The 15,717-nt window shown below is 35.1% G+C and overlaps 1 protein-coding gene across 1 annotated transcript in view; it reads right to left on the bottom strand.

The window, feature by feature from the left end:
* Positions 1 to 1,843: 1,843 nt before the first annotated feature.
* Positions 1,844 to 15,717, bottom strand: part of LOC136031263 (uncharacterized) — a 437,122-nt gene continuing 423,248 nt past the window's right edge. The window contains exons 6-7 of the transcript XR_010618474.1: positions 4,827 to 4,923; positions 1,844 to 1,988 (exon numbers count right to left, since the gene is read on the bottom strand). The gene's annotated coding sequence lies outside the window, so the exon portion shown is untranslated. The remainder of the gene's footprint in view (positions 1,989 to 4,826; positions 4,924 to 15,717) is intronic.

Here is a 15,717-nt window from a genome sequence, read left to right as displayed (position 1 = left end):
TAGAAACTGCAATGGAGCCGAAGACAAATTAGTCATCGTCAGAACCAATACTGTTTCTTTGTACCTACATCCCCATCGAAGAGGGTTGAGATTGCTATTTTCACTCAATTTTGGATCTGATGATAGACAAACAGCGAGTGGGACTTCCCAGTGCACGTGCGGGTGGCAAATCTTGAAGATGCATCAATTTTGCGGATGTTGATACCTTCTTTTGGAAGATACAATAGCGAGCCGAGTTCAGGTCTTCATCACTCTTAGGCCTCATTTTCCTTAAAAATGCCTTTAGCCATTCATTTTTCAGAACCATGTGTATGGGAAGTGGTGTTGCAGTCAAGTAATGCATGGCAGGATAGTATGGAATTGCAGAGCTCTATTCCCAAGCTACTTTTAATCTTGTGTATGTCTCACGCGACAATTGTTACCACCGTGCTTTGCTTCTGGCGAACAATATATCTTGTTGGAATCGCTATTGACATGAAACAATAAAAGAATGAATAAGTCATTTTCATCACCAACTAGCACAATAGGAAGAGTACTAGACTTCTCAACAGTAGTTTTAACAATCTTCACATCCACGTCGCCTTATCCGTGAACAATGTCGATCACCCTTTCACATAAGCTTCACCGAGCATACGGATGAACCTCACCTTATTATTAATTCGTCCTTGGGTAATAAGCACCTCTTTTCAGTTAAATTTCCCAAGTCTGCTTTACGTCTGGTCTTTTGTTTCAGGCCCTCCATTATATCTATTAAAAACTGCTATTGGCTATGGTTTCGGCGTTTCGATAAAAGCCAAGAACTGGTTGAATGTCCTTGGAAAGCTGCTTCCACCGTTCTACTGAAGTGTGGGAAGAAGAGCTCCACTGTTCAAAATGGGAAGGTAGAGTCCTAGTTGCTCTTTCGCAGTTGAAGGACTAATTACTGAGTTCAATTGATACTGATAGAACATCAAGCTACTGGCACATGTTAAATTTATCTGTTAGTATTTTAACGTTCCTTTGTTCCTTTTTTTTACGACGCCGATAGTAATAAAAGTTATTTCTTGTAACAAATTTTCATGATTTTTTTTTTTGCCGCTGCCCCCTCGCACTTTGAGGGCGGAATTAACAAATATGGCCACAACATCCCTTACCAGTTACCAACCCCAGTACTAACGATTTTATTTTTAATTATTACAATTTCCGTATTTTGCTTTTGCCACTCGATAGCATAGGTGTCAGCTTTTGAAAATTCTATGTCCTATGTCCTTTCTTTCCCTTTTTCATTATTTACGACCAAGAAAACCCTAGAAAGGACACGTTACTCACTAAAATGGGATATGTCATTTTTTTTAAATAACCACCCGAATTTCAACACTAGAGAGGAGTTTCCAAAAATATACCTGTTATAATGGTAATGGACCATTTTTACATTCACTTCCTTAATATACGACCCCAATAACCCCATGGAAGACATTTTTTTCTATACAATATCGCATAATGAACTTTTAGCCTTTTGTCCCCTCCTCTACCCTTTAAGGGTGAATTTGACCCATTTCACCTAGAAGCAGTGTTGCCTATTTTGAATATATTAATAAGCGTGTTTTTCTCTATTAAATGGCATAAAAAACAAAACAAAAATGTCAATTGCTATTTGTTCATGACTTACCCCTTTTCTATCGTATCTTTATTGAACTACTGTTCAAATAAAACGATACACAGAGGTGCTGTCATACCTAATTCTTCAAATACTCATAAATGAGAAATCCAACACCCACATTGAGATTTTCTGATCAGGATTTGTTATTACTATATTAATGATTCCAAATTAGAAGAAAAAAACGTTATAAATTACCTTCTTAAATTCTTGACAGAGCATCTTAGTTGCCATGGTTTTATTTTTTGAACTCCAGACTTTTTCAGAATATTTATTCTTTCTGTTAAATTTAATTCAGTATGCCCAAGTACCCAGGGATCTGCACATATATCACTCGGATTTAAACCAAAATCTGAAAAAAAAACATTATTGAAAATATTTAAGAATAGCCAATTAGAGAAGACAATTAAGAGAGAGGCAGAGGAACACAAACAAATAGAAACGGAGAGAAGGGGGAAAGAGAAAGAGATGTAGGGAAGGAGCCTTTTTCACCACATTACACCAACGTCTCATCAAGATTATCCATGTCCAAATATAAACTATGGATTAAAAAAGATAAAAAAGAAAACACTTACAAGAGTGAGGTTGAAACTTAGACCTACACAAATAAATACGATTCTATAGTTATACAATATGTTTCTACTTTATTGAATATTTCAGCTGAGAAAATGTTCTTCCCCTCTCTTTTACTGAATAAACTAACTGTATTTCCATAACTTTCTTACGTTGGAAATGGATGGAAACGGATATGCGCCATAATAAACTAAATACATTTTAGGAGAACTAGATTTTTTTTCATTTACTATTGTGAACAGTAAAGCTACATTGAAAATATAATTTCTATGAAAAAAAAAACAGTAGGCCAACATCGCTCAGTGATTAGAGCTGCCTTTCTAGTTAGCAGTAGGGAGTTGCTTCTACTCTCATTGACAGAAAATTTCCATAGCAGATTTATATTCCTAAAAAGTCCTGATGAAAAATACATCTTTCATTGTCAATGCTATCTAACATTAACGCATGAAACTATAGTTAGTCCAATACCAAAATCATCAAATCACCGTTCCTTACAAAAACAAGAGCCAAGAGCTCATATGGTACTAGTGACGAGGTGGGAACCTAATATTAGACTCGGCACTAGAGTTATCAATTTCATCATCCCAGCACGTCAAGAAGCACCGAACTCGCTAATGCACTAAAAATCCCTCTGGTTCACTTATGTCAATCACGTATCTAAGCTTGTACTTATTCTCGAACTCGCACAAAGTACTATAAATCCCCTCAACTTCCATAAAAGATAGCAAATCCGGTCTGGTTGTGTCAATCACGTATCAAGAACTTGTGCTTATTCTTCCCATCAAGTTTCATCCCGATCTCTCAACTCTAAAAGTTTATCAAGATTTCCAGTTTCCCCTTCAACTCCCCCCAATGTCACCGGATCCAGTCCGGATTTAACACAAGAGCTCTGAGACATGATGTCTTTGTAAATATGAAATTTCACTAAGATCTGATCACCCACTCGTAAGTTTAAAATACCTAATTTTCTAATTTTTCCACATTACCCCCCCCTCCAAATCCCCCAAGGAGAGCAGCTCCAATTCGGTTATGTCAGTAGCATATCTTGGACGAGTGCTTATTCTTCCCACCAAGTATCATCCCGATCTCTACACTCTAAGCGTTTTCCAAGATTTTCGGTTTCCCCCTCCAAATCCCCCCAATGTCACCGGATCCGGTCAAGATTCAAAAAAAGAGCTCTGAGACATGAGGTCCTTCTAAATATGAAATTTCATTAAGATCCAATCACCCGTTCGTAAGTAAAAAATACCTCATTTTTCAAATTTTTCCGAATTACCCACCCCCCCCCCCCATTCCAGATCCCCCAAAGAGAATGGCTCCTCCTCCCAATGTCACCAGATCAAGTCGGGATTTGAAAAAACAGCTCTGAGACACGAGGTCCTTCTCAATGTTAAATTTCATTAAGATCTGATCACCCGTTCATAAGTTAAGAATACTTCATTTTTTCTATTTTTTCCAAATTACTTGATTTTTCTAATTTTTCCGAAATAACCACCCCCACCCCCCGACTCCTTCAAAGATAGCAAATCCGGTCTGGTTATATCAATCACGTATCTAGGACGTGTGCTTATTATTTTCACGAAGTATCTTCACGATCTCTCCACTCTAAGTGTTTTCTAAGATTTCTGGTTTCTTCCTCCAACTTCCCCCAATGTCACCGGATCTGGCCAGGATTTAAAAGCTCTGTGACACGAGATCCTTCTAAATATCAAATTTCATTAAGATCCAATCACCAGTTCGTAAGTTAAAAATGCCTCATTTTTTTTTATTTTTCCGAATTACCAAATTATATCCCCCCTCCCCCAACGAGAGCAGATCCGGTCCGGTTTGTATATTTATAACTCGTTCTTATTTTTACCACCAACTTTCATCCCGATCTCTCCACTCTAAGCGTTTGCCAAGATTTCCAGTCCCCCAATGAAACCGGATCCGGTCGGTATTTAAATTAAGAGATCCCTCTAATGTTCTAAATATTAAATTTCATTAAGATCCAATCACCCGTTCGTGAGCTAAAAATACCTCAATTTTCTCTAATTTTCCCGAATTATCCCCCCCCCCAAAGTGAGCGGATCCGTTCCGGTTACGTCAATCATGTACCTAGGACTTGCGCTTATTTTTCCGAAGTTTCATCCCGATCTCTACACTCTAAGCGATTTCCAAGATTTCAGGTTTCCCCCTCCAACTCCCCCCAATGTCGCCGGATCCAGTCGGGACTAAAAAAAAAAGGGCTCTGACGCACGATATCCTTCTAAATATCAAATTTCAATAAGATCCGATCACCGGTTTGTAAGTTAAAAATACCACATTTTTCTAGTTTTTCCGAATTAACCGTCCCCCCATTCCCCATCCCAGATGGTCAAATCGGGAAAAGACTATTTCGAATTTAATTGGTCTGATCCCTGATACGCCTGCCAAATTTCATTGTCCCAGCTTATCTGGAAGTGCCCAAACTAGCAAAACCGGGACCGACAGAAATTGCGATTGCTATATGTCACTTCGTAAATACCAAGTGCCATAAAAAAGAGAAAAAAAATGAGAAAAAGAGAAAAATGATGAAGTATAAAAAACTATTGTTATAGAGTTGTAGCTAGAGCAACTAGGTTTAGACTGAAGTTACCTTTTAGTAAGAGTACTTTTCCTTTCAGAACACCAAACCCAAAGCTAATAAGGAACGGCTTACTGTCCATCTGATCCATTACATCTTGTTTTGTAACCTAGAAATGGAGTTATTAGAGGTTAAATATTTGCATTAAGATTGATGCTCGATTTATTTGCGTTAACCAGCATATTGTTACCAAATAAAGCATTTTGATAATTTTGCTCCGTGGATTCAGGATTTAATGCAGTGTATATAAATGTTATAAACGCGCAGATGACTGACAATATTGTAGTACCCACGAGGTAGGAAAAACAGCGTTATCTCCTGAGAGGGGTCACAGGAGACCAAATGGAAATGGCAACGACCATTTAAAGCCAAAAGTCGAATCTAAATTGCTCACAAACACAGAAAAAAATAACCTCAAAACCATGTTCCCTCACACCTTAGTTTTCTCTCTTTCTGTATCCAGTTTCAAGAAGATTTGAGAGATTTGTTATAGATGTAGGTGTTATTTGATTTTAGCCAAGCTATGAAAAAAACAATAGAAATATCTAGTTAAAACAACTTTAACTGATAATGTGAGCGTTTATATAAGTCGCTTAAACCACCGCAAGGCCAAGGAAAAGATATTTTCTGGATGATAATGTATAAATTCTTGGTAAAATGCTAATATCCCTATGCTCTCCAAGTGTAGCAGTTTCCCATCGTCCCCTGCATTAGCCGTGCTTATCAGCAGCAGCGCCATTGGAGTTGTCAGATTCCATCAACTTATAAACCCTAACGAGAAAGGGTAGCCGCGTTATTGATTTTTGGATTTTGGGACACAAACTCGAAATTAATGACGTTCTGAAGTTTTGCATTATTGTCAATTATCATATTTCCGAATGAGGCAAAAATCACTCAGCTGCCGAAAATTTGATTCTTCAAAATATGTTTTGTTGTATGATTGAAGAAGAAGAAGATCAGACAGTCCGTGGTAGCGAACTGTAAGTAAGGAGCGAGCGACGCGGCTCAATAGTAACCGAAACTCTGAAAAACGAAATTTTAATATCAGTAAATACATCAAAAGAATAAACTTATTATGCTCATTCCAAATATATAAGATTCATTAAGTTTGGTGTTACCCATAAAAGGCTAGAAGCCTGAGAATAATTTGCCTAATTTTAGAAAAAGGGGAGAACACCCCCTAAAAGACAAAGAATCATAATGAAATTCAAACCATCAGAATCAGCTTATCAGAGAACCATACAATACAAGTTTTAATCTCCTCTGTTAAAAATGTGAAATTTTGTATTTTTCGTCAGTAGTGACGCTATAATACGTTTAACAACGACCATAGGGGTATACTATAGGAATTGCCGGTACCTCAAGACGCTGGTATTGCTTATATTATTTACCTATGCAATTGTTTTGTTCAAGAAACACCTGTCTGTTAAGTAATACTATGGGAGTTGCTTTTTACGTAATTGTTTACTTATGCAACTGTTTTTCTTATTTGACTGTTACGCAATTGTTCAAAAACCTACGAGGGCAAGTTAGGAAAAACAATCAGGACCCGCTAGTCAAGTGAGGAACCCCCGGCTGTAAAAATTAATCTTAGTCCAATGTTTACTTATGAAGTTGATGTAGTCTCGCGTAACTTATTTTGGTTACAAAGGGACCTTTATAATCCAGTGAAAACAGGTTTTGAAGGTCAATTACACTTATTTTGATAGAACTTACGGTACAGTTACAACAGTGCTGAAAAAGAGTTCAGTGCGTCAACATTGTGGTTATTGTTCTTAGCATATTGTTAGCAAAAATGTTTTTACCCAAGTGAAAATTGAAGGCGTTAGCAGCAGTGAAATGAAACCTAGAGTACCTAATGAAGCAGTAGGAATTACAAGAGATAGTCGGCTAACCCTTGAATGGGACGAGATGTTAGCAAGATATGCGATATTATTGAGTAAATTCAATTTGGAAGAACAGTTGTGTTTTGCGGTACAAGTGAATATAATGCATATACAAAGACTGCAAGATGGATTAAATGCATTGGTTAAACATATTAAAGACAATGACCTGAATCAATAGATAAAAAGGAATAAGTTTGTTACTATTCCATTTTGAAACAAAATTTCTTGTTGGATATTTTACTAGCGATAAGAAGGTAGATAGAACCTTTATTCTTTAGCTGTGTTATTCTATAATCCACAGTGAGAGTGTCAGGATTAAAATGGATGGATTTTAGAGCCAACAAAATTATGCTGAATCTAGTGACTGTAAAAGTGTTTGATTCCAAATCATCATTTTCAAGCATTATCAGTTCAAAGGAAAATATTCTCTAAAGAATGCTTGATGATATAATGAAAAGGGATTTTCCATCTTTGGAAAATGTCTTAGGCCTTGTCTAAGAGGCAGCCTACGTATTTAAATATATCACTTCGTTCACCTACATTTCATAAAATACGCTATTATTGTACTACATTTCACTATTCGTTCTCGTTTAAAATTTTGCATTTGAACACTATCTAGACCCGATCTAAGTGAGTCCAGAAATCCTGACCAAACCAGTTGGTGATGTCACTCGATTATTCTTCCTCTACAAGTAAGACATACATTCATTTTATCGATCGCAAGTAAGTTGTTTTGGAAGTAAGACAGTTAGCAGTGAAAAATGTTATACATATGTCCACTATGTTTGTATAAATTGAGAAACTGGTCATCCTGTGAGAATCGTACAATTGTTCATGACTATGACGAAAGTGCAGATTATGCAATCCACGCAAACTGCAGAGAGGATACGCTTGCAAATTAAAGAGTGTAATTTCTGTCTTGAAAATGTTTGTGACTCTCACACTAGAGGTTTCCTATGTTCAAATTGTCACTATAACAAATTTAATCAGTGGGAAGATACTTACCCTGGCATGATTGGAAAAAAACCTAACGAGGTTTCAGCTTATTTTTAAGAGACTGGTATCGTCGTGGTTTTTTCCATTAGAATTGGTGGACCGGATAATTGGAATAATACGGATAATTCTAATCATTAGACAAATAACTAATCTAATCTAACTAATCTAATCATAACGTTCAAATCGGACAATTAGAACTTAAGTCTTTTTCAAATGAAATTATGCTAAGGAAAATTTTTCAGGCTGAATCTTCTCCAAGAAATTTTACTAGGGGAGGGAGATTTTCAGCGAGGACGGAAGTTTCCGGAAAGAATTTCAAAGGGGTGGGGTTATTTTAAGTGGGAAGAACTTCTTCAGAGGAGTTTCCCGTAGGACAGGGCTTTTTTCGTGGAGGGTGAGCCATATTTACGGTATTACTTGAAAAGCGATCATAAATAAAATGAAAAAACAAATTCTTCAATTGAAAGTAAGGAACAACACTAAAAATAAAAATAAAGGATTATTCCGTATATATAGGGGCTGTCCCCCTCCTCATTCCGACTGATCTTTACGTTAAAGTTTGACTGTTTGTACCAATGTTTGACGAAGGAATCCTATAACAAAAAGACCTTTTAATTAGTAAAGGAAGTTTTTTTAAAACGGCTAAAAAATTTGCGGAAAGAGCAAGGTATTGAGGGGAGGGGCAGTAGTATGGCCTAAAATACAGCCAGACTTTACACCCTTATTTGACCTCTAAAGATTGCCTATATTTAGGTCATTGACCTACTTACATAGCCATTTCAATTAAAAAGCTGTTTTTAAGAAATATTATGAAGGCTAAAATACAAAAAAGTGGCAAAATAGCTTCAGATAAGAATTTCCAAAGGTAGAAATTCATCATTTGGATTGGTTTTTGCCGATTTTTGTGCTTTTGGTCTTCATGATTTTTATGGCACTTGGTATTAACCAAGTGACATATAGCAATTGCAAATTCTGTCGGTCTGTCTGTCCCGGTTTTGCTACTTTAGGCACTTCCAGGTAAGCTAGGACGATGAAATTTGGCAGGCGTATCAGGGACCAGACCAGATTAAATTAGAAATAGTAGTTTTCACGATTTGACCATCTGGGGGGGGGAGTCCAGTTGGATATTATTCATGCCAATCCTTCTTACCAATTCAAATAAAACGAGAGTGTTGCAAAAATAGTGATAGAGAAGGAAAAAAATAAATGCAAAGAAAAAAAAATAAATAAAATATATTCATATGGTCCAGAATCTGAAATCTGGCACGGAATCTATAAATTAAAACCGAACTTAACTAGTCGATAAATACAAAGCATTGTTTAAACATCCAAAGAAGATATTTTGGTACGCATAAAAGGTCTTGAGTTGCAAAATAAGTGGTCTTTAACAAACGCTATTAAAAGTCAGCATAATATGGCTTTACTAGTAACTTGGAAAGAAGTCAGAAAATGGGGAAATTTTAGCAATTTTGGTATTAAAAATAAGGATTTCTAGGGATTTTCCACCAGCCTTTTAGATATTTGAAAAATTTTGAAGTGGAAACACTGGTAATATAGCGTAAGAATCAATTTTTTGAACATTCCTGTTCAAATAGTAAGCACAATAACAGGACACGATTCCAGATTGTGTCCTACTATAATTCTCCTCTTTTTTTCGTACTTAAATACTTTATTCCCCAATTCTGAAAACTCATTGTCTATGTTCTTATCTCAATGATTGGATACTAGGGCATGGTAATTCCAATTTGACATTAATATAATATACCAAAAAATTCCAAGTTCAAATTTAGTGTTTTATTACGATTGGTCTTTCATTTAAATTATTTTCCATTTTTTATTAATTTTTAACGATGTTTCAGTTGTTCTGTTTTTTGTTTTTTTTTAATGTTCAGCTAAAGAAAGGACGGGAATATATCATAAATAACAAAGGAAGATTATATTGAAATTTGGCATCATGGCGCTAATTGCCAATTCCGTATGATTGAAAAAAAGTAAAACGACTGATAAGGAGCGAGAAGAGGAGGAACCGAATATTCATAAATAAATGATTTTATGTAGTTGATATGACCTGAACATAGAAATTATGTTCCTATTTCGAACCAGTTTTACGGTGGATTGCTAGGGTTCCATGGTTATATGCAAATGAGATTCTCATGAAAGTATGCAAAAGAGATGTGTCCTCTGTAGAATGGTAATGTAAGTAGGTCAATGACCCAAATATAGGCAATCTCTAGAGGCCTAATAAGGGTGGAAAGTCTGGACGTATGTACGCCATACTACTAGGGGCGACCCCTTCAAATACGGAATAATTTCTGTTCGTTTTGAGTTTAAATGTTGCTCCTTACTTTCAGTTGCAAAAGCTTATTTTTTCCTTTAATAAAGAAAATGAACAGAATTCCTCTTTCGAACACCCCAATATCTCAGAGAATTCAAGATATGTCAGAGAATGTTGAGCAGACAATTATTAGCAGAAATAAAGATAGTAAATCTTTATTATTCATGCTGACGAAAATAAAGATGTCACTAAAATTTTCTAATTTGTTACATATTGACAGAACGCAACGGATATGAGGATATAAATGATATTCATAGTTACTTCAAAGACAATGGCATTGATTGGTTTTTACTTTAACAATTACTATGGTCTTCGTCATCATACCGCTAGCTTATTTTCTAATATGAAATGGAATCACTGCTACATCCATGAACAAAATCTATGCTCTAAAAACTTTCTTGGTGATTTAAAGTTGTGCCTGATGTAGCTATAAAAGTGATCATATTCATACAATCAAAATCCTCAAGCTCAAGATGTGTTAAATATTTGTGTCCGGAGATAGAAAGTGTTGATTTTACGTCGTGGTTTCATACAGAAGTAAGGTGGCTATTTCGCTGTGAAGTCCTTACCGGGCTTTTTGAAATTAGGCCTAAAGTTCAATTCTTTTTTTAAACAATCCTTCTCAATCATTGTCTGCATGACAAAAAAAAGGCTCAAGGCTCTTACGAGCTTATCAGTGTATTCAAATGCTTTCACATCACTACCCGAGTATTTCTGGCTTGATCCATTTGCATAAAACTCTTAAGAAAAATGGTCAATAAATCCAAGAACTAGTGATCTGTCAGAGCAATAAATGACAAAACTGAACATTGTTGCAACAATTCAAAAATTCAAAATTTACATTACGTGGAGACTGGCCCACAAAAAAATTCACTATACTTCACAAAAACAAATGTAAAAGCAAACAAAACAATTCCTATTATTGTAACAACTTTCAATAAAGGCTGTCTCACATTTTTCTGAAAACATATGCCAGAGCCTACATCAAACAATAGAACTTTGGAGAGAAGTATTCTCGAGATTTTACTTTGAAGGACATCCTTGCATGTAACTTGTCCTCTAATACCGCGGATGGATTGTCTTCACCTAATTATTGTTACTAATTATATAAAAGAAGGTTTTTCCACAAAGAGTAAAGGACGAATTAAAAACTTAAAATAAGGAAAAAATAGCTTTTATAAGATATCAAACTTATGCAGTGGTAATCCCAGTTACATTTGAATATGACTTTATTGTTATAACTTCAGCTCGCCCAGTGTTAGATCCATAAAAAACTTTTTTTTTCTTTCCATTTTAAAATCTTATATAAGCTCATATTCACTTGTTTGAAGCTTAAATTTGGTCTTTGCTTATTTGGATCGTGGAAAAACTGCGTTTAAAGAAAAATAGTTTTAATTCGTTTGAAATAATCATAAATTCTTGTTTTATGTTTCTAATACAAATAATTTGAAAAGAGACAATTTTTTTCTGATGGAAGTAAAAAACAAAATTGAAACTCAAAACTAACAAAATCAATGATCCGTAACACGAGCAATATGTATCTATAGAACTATTTCAAGTAAACCTGCTCGTGACACATCCCTATATTCGTAGAATTCTAGAAACTAACGCCTTACAGAAAGGATATTCTAATAAAATAGTTTTTGCAGAGAGGAAACATAGAGCATTTCAGGACATCTTTTACAGTAGAAAAATTAAGTATTTTCTGATTTTTAGAATTCACTTAATTTGACAGGAAATGTAGATTTCCATTCTGTAGACAAATCTGAAGTTATTGTGTTTGAATAGGAAATATGAAACCTAGGAATTCTAACCTAAGAAAAGATTTCTATTAAATATTTCATACTTTTTTTTAATAACAATAAACTGCATTTCTAAGGTTAGACTAATGAGTTTACAATTGAATAAATATCTCAAGTTAGTATGGAAGAAAAAAATTTAGCTACGAAAATTTTTTTTTTTTTAGTTTTGCTTACGTTTTAAGAGAATTTCAGTTGTACACAAAGAAAAATATGGATATCATGGTCGGTAAAATATCAGCAGGAGCCACTGAGATTCGACTTTCATTTTCTCCAAAACATTTTCAAAGTTTTAAAAACACAGGAAAATGTCATGAGCTAGTTTATTTCCCTTAGTTCTATAGCCTATATGTTGCATATGCTGAGAAACATGAATTTTGTTCCTTTAAGTTTATACTTTGCTCTCTAAGCTCATCAAAAACACCTAAACGTCTTTTTTAATGAATTTTGGCTCCTTTGTCAAACTTAATTATGATATATAAAGATCACCGTCAGTTTTGTTACAATAGGGCACAGAAAATTGATTCTATGTCCTACTTCCTGAAATTTTATCATGGTTACACTATCACCGTAAACTATTCGCGGGGGCAGACCAAAATTCAGTCATTTCTGACATATTCTACTTTAATTATTTTTTTTTTTTTTTTTTTTTTTTTTTTACAGCACTAGGTTCACCCACTTAGTAAAGAACGTATGTAAAAGTTTCAGAGAAAGCACAATTTATTTCAGGAGTAAGCGCAATCATGAAAACTAGCAAAAAGAAAAAAAACTTTTCAGTTCCTGTACGTACACTCCGATTTCCATAAGAGACTTCCCAGTTCCAAAACTAAAAAGAAAGCTTTTCATAAAACTTACCGCTAACGTTAAAGGAAGTGCCTGAACCAACTTAACAAAGCATATTACCAAAAATAAGAGTGAGACTCTTAAAGCCTTCAAAAGGCTAAAGTGTCATTTATGCTTTACTCAAAATGACATGTCTTTTCAATGCATGTTCAAAATATATTTTGATATGTTTTCATTTGTTATTAACAAAGTCACAATGCTAATCAAGTTCAGAAGAAAAAAAAATCTTAGAATTAGGCTTTGAGCACATTCCTGATAAGTTCATAAACATAACACTACTTTTCGATATTTTAAAACGCCAATAACTATTTCAAATCTTAGATTTATTCGCTAGTCACCGCACTTTCCAAACAAAATAATGCAACCTTCGTAAGTTCATTTAAAAACTTTTTCGTGGTGACAGAATATTACGAATCTCAAAAATCTTGGTTTTTGGCTTGTATCTCCCAAGAAATTTTTCCAGATTCTTTTTGTCCTTTAGGGTGATTTTAGACTAAGACTACATTGTACTAAAATTTCGATCTGACCGTGAAAAAAATTTTCCTTCAAAGCAAAAAAAGGAACTCCAATTACGCAGTAGTTTAATTAGCGTAGCCTCTAATAAGAGGTAATCAATGCAAAATCTAACTAAAATCTAACTAAGTTTCACCTTCGTTTACCATTGTTTTTCTCATATAACCCCTTTCCCAAGAAAAAATTATATTCTTCGATTTGCTTTTTTTTTTCTGGTATTTCTAGACGAGTGACTATATCGTATTGGAACTCCAGTTGGATAAGAGACAGTATTCCTCTCTAGAGGACAACAGAAATACTGTTTCAGAGTCCGTTAAAGGCTCTAAATGAAATTTGTCACGACGATGACTATTATATTTAGAAAGAGCTTTGAATGGCAAATCAAATATCATATTTTTGAATAGTTTGACTTCAAACAATGTGGACTTTTAAAAGTATGGGAGGAAAAAGGGGGGATTGGTGGCATGAATAGAGGAAAAAAGGTGGATTGGTGGCATGGATATCAGGAAGGGTCATATGGCTGAAATTTTAATACGATATAGCCTGTAATCTACAAATATCTAAAACTAAATTATTGAGAGGAAATATCGGGAAAAACCACAGTACACAGTCAGAATTCTTTCGTCATTTTTCCTGAATTCTCCGAAACTTTTTTGGTTGGAGATGGGAGGGTTGATATCTCTTACTACAGGAAAAATTTCAACCCAGTCGGGGAAAATTTTTCTTCGTATTCAAAGATCATCAGGCCTCCTCTTCGGAGACGAAATTGCTTCTTCTCTGATAGAGCTGAGATTTTAGAACGATGTAGTCCTTAGTCTAGGAATGCCCACAAGTAAAAGAACAGAAATTACAATCTTTGCTTTGGAAATAGAGGGAAAAAACAAAGTTTAAAGGAGTTAGATAATTTCCTGCTGCAAAGAAAGGATTCTAATAGGGATGTGCGACATTTAAACAATCTTGTTGAAAATTAGTTATTCAAATTAGTTACAAAGCACCAGAGTTTGCTCTTTACTAGGCTGCAGCTACCCCTGCAACAAAAATGAAAAAAATCGGAAGGCACTATAGTAACAAACATATTTTGCACAGAAATCGCCAAGTGAAAGAACCAAATAAACAAATTTGATAATATCCAGGATCAATACTAACATAGTGCTAGTGTTAAACACGTTCAACTTCAGAGCAAGGAGTGTGCATTCATGATTTTTGTAAGTCGTATTTAAACAATGGTTTCAAACGTTAGAAGTCTTTATTTGCATATTTGGCGGAGGGGACGAAAAATTTTCAGGATGAGGGATTGTAAGCCTCTGGTTAAGGATTTTCGGTTTGAGTTATTTTGTTGACACTTTTTGTTTCGATTTCCCATCATTTTCGAAGGCCTTGAAGCTGTTTTTCAAGTGTTTTCATGTCTCACCTTTACTGTTAAACTAAATAGAAAAAATGGTCGTTATTCCTGAATCCAATCTGATCAAATTTTTTCTTCCATAGGTAGGGGAGACTGGCTAACGATTGGCAGGTTTTGATTATCTCCAGGAGTTGATTCGAGCAATAAGAAGTTGCTGAGTATGCCGAAGAAAAAGTATCTCATTCAATACCATCCATGAAGAAGACTGAAACACCCCACCACTGTTCTAGCTAAATGCCTCTCTATCCAAGTGGCCAAAAGTGCCAAACCTGGGCCACCCCGGTACTGGTTCACCCGTCTGTGGCTTAGGTTCCACCACCTGACAAAACAAACAGAAAAGTGGCCTGGGAAACATTAAAACTTGTTTTTCAGCTACAAAATTATAAATAAATATGGTCAGTAAAAACAACAGGTTTTAAAAAAAAAGTTTAAAAAAAAAACTACAGGATCAGCTGTAGTGTCACTAAAGAGTATTAACTTCAAATTATAAATAGACTGATCAACAACAACACTAAGCCACACCACTGACCTTGACGTTCAGCCTGCAATTATCAGTGGTGGCAGTTTCACTTCAACTACTGTCTTTAAGACACTAGCGTCTCGTCCACTGTTAGCAGTTTCATTTCAACTTTTGTCTTTCAGACACTGGTCGTCCGTTACTCCAAGTCTGTTACACAAATCCTGTTACTCCAGTTCTCTTCAGAAAGTGGACCTTAAGTTCTTCCGTTGCTACGATTTTGATAATGATAACATAGTGAATATATTCCCTTTCTTGCTCATCAGCTCAATCGGAATGTAATCATCAGCACTGACTTTCTCAGTATCAAATTGAAACGTGCTGGTAGGGGGCTCGTCTTCAATTTCCATATATTAGTTTGAAGAGCTGCTATATACAGTCTTGTTATGAGAAACATGCCTTTTGCTTTTTAGTCAATTTTTCTTGCAAGACTAGGGCTTTCTTGGCAGATACAGCTTTTATGTCAGCAGTAATGAGTTCTTTCACAGGGGTATCAGTCAGTGAGCACTTCTTTTTCATATTTTTCTTGTTGATTTTTCGTGTTGAGTCTTTTGGAAAGGGGTTTGTATTGATGAACTCTTTTATCGAATCATCTGCTGACATTTGCTCCTC

The sequence above is a fragment of the Artemia franciscana genome, chromosome 9 (assembly GCF_032884065.1).
Source record: "Artemia franciscana chromosome 9, ASM3288406v1, whole genome shotgun sequence".
NCBI lineage: Eukaryota > Metazoa > Arthropoda > Branchiopoda > Anostraca > Artemiidae > Artemia > Artemia franciscana.
Note: the sequence above shows the minus strand (reverse complement) of the source record. Positions and strands in the feature narration are given on the sequence as shown.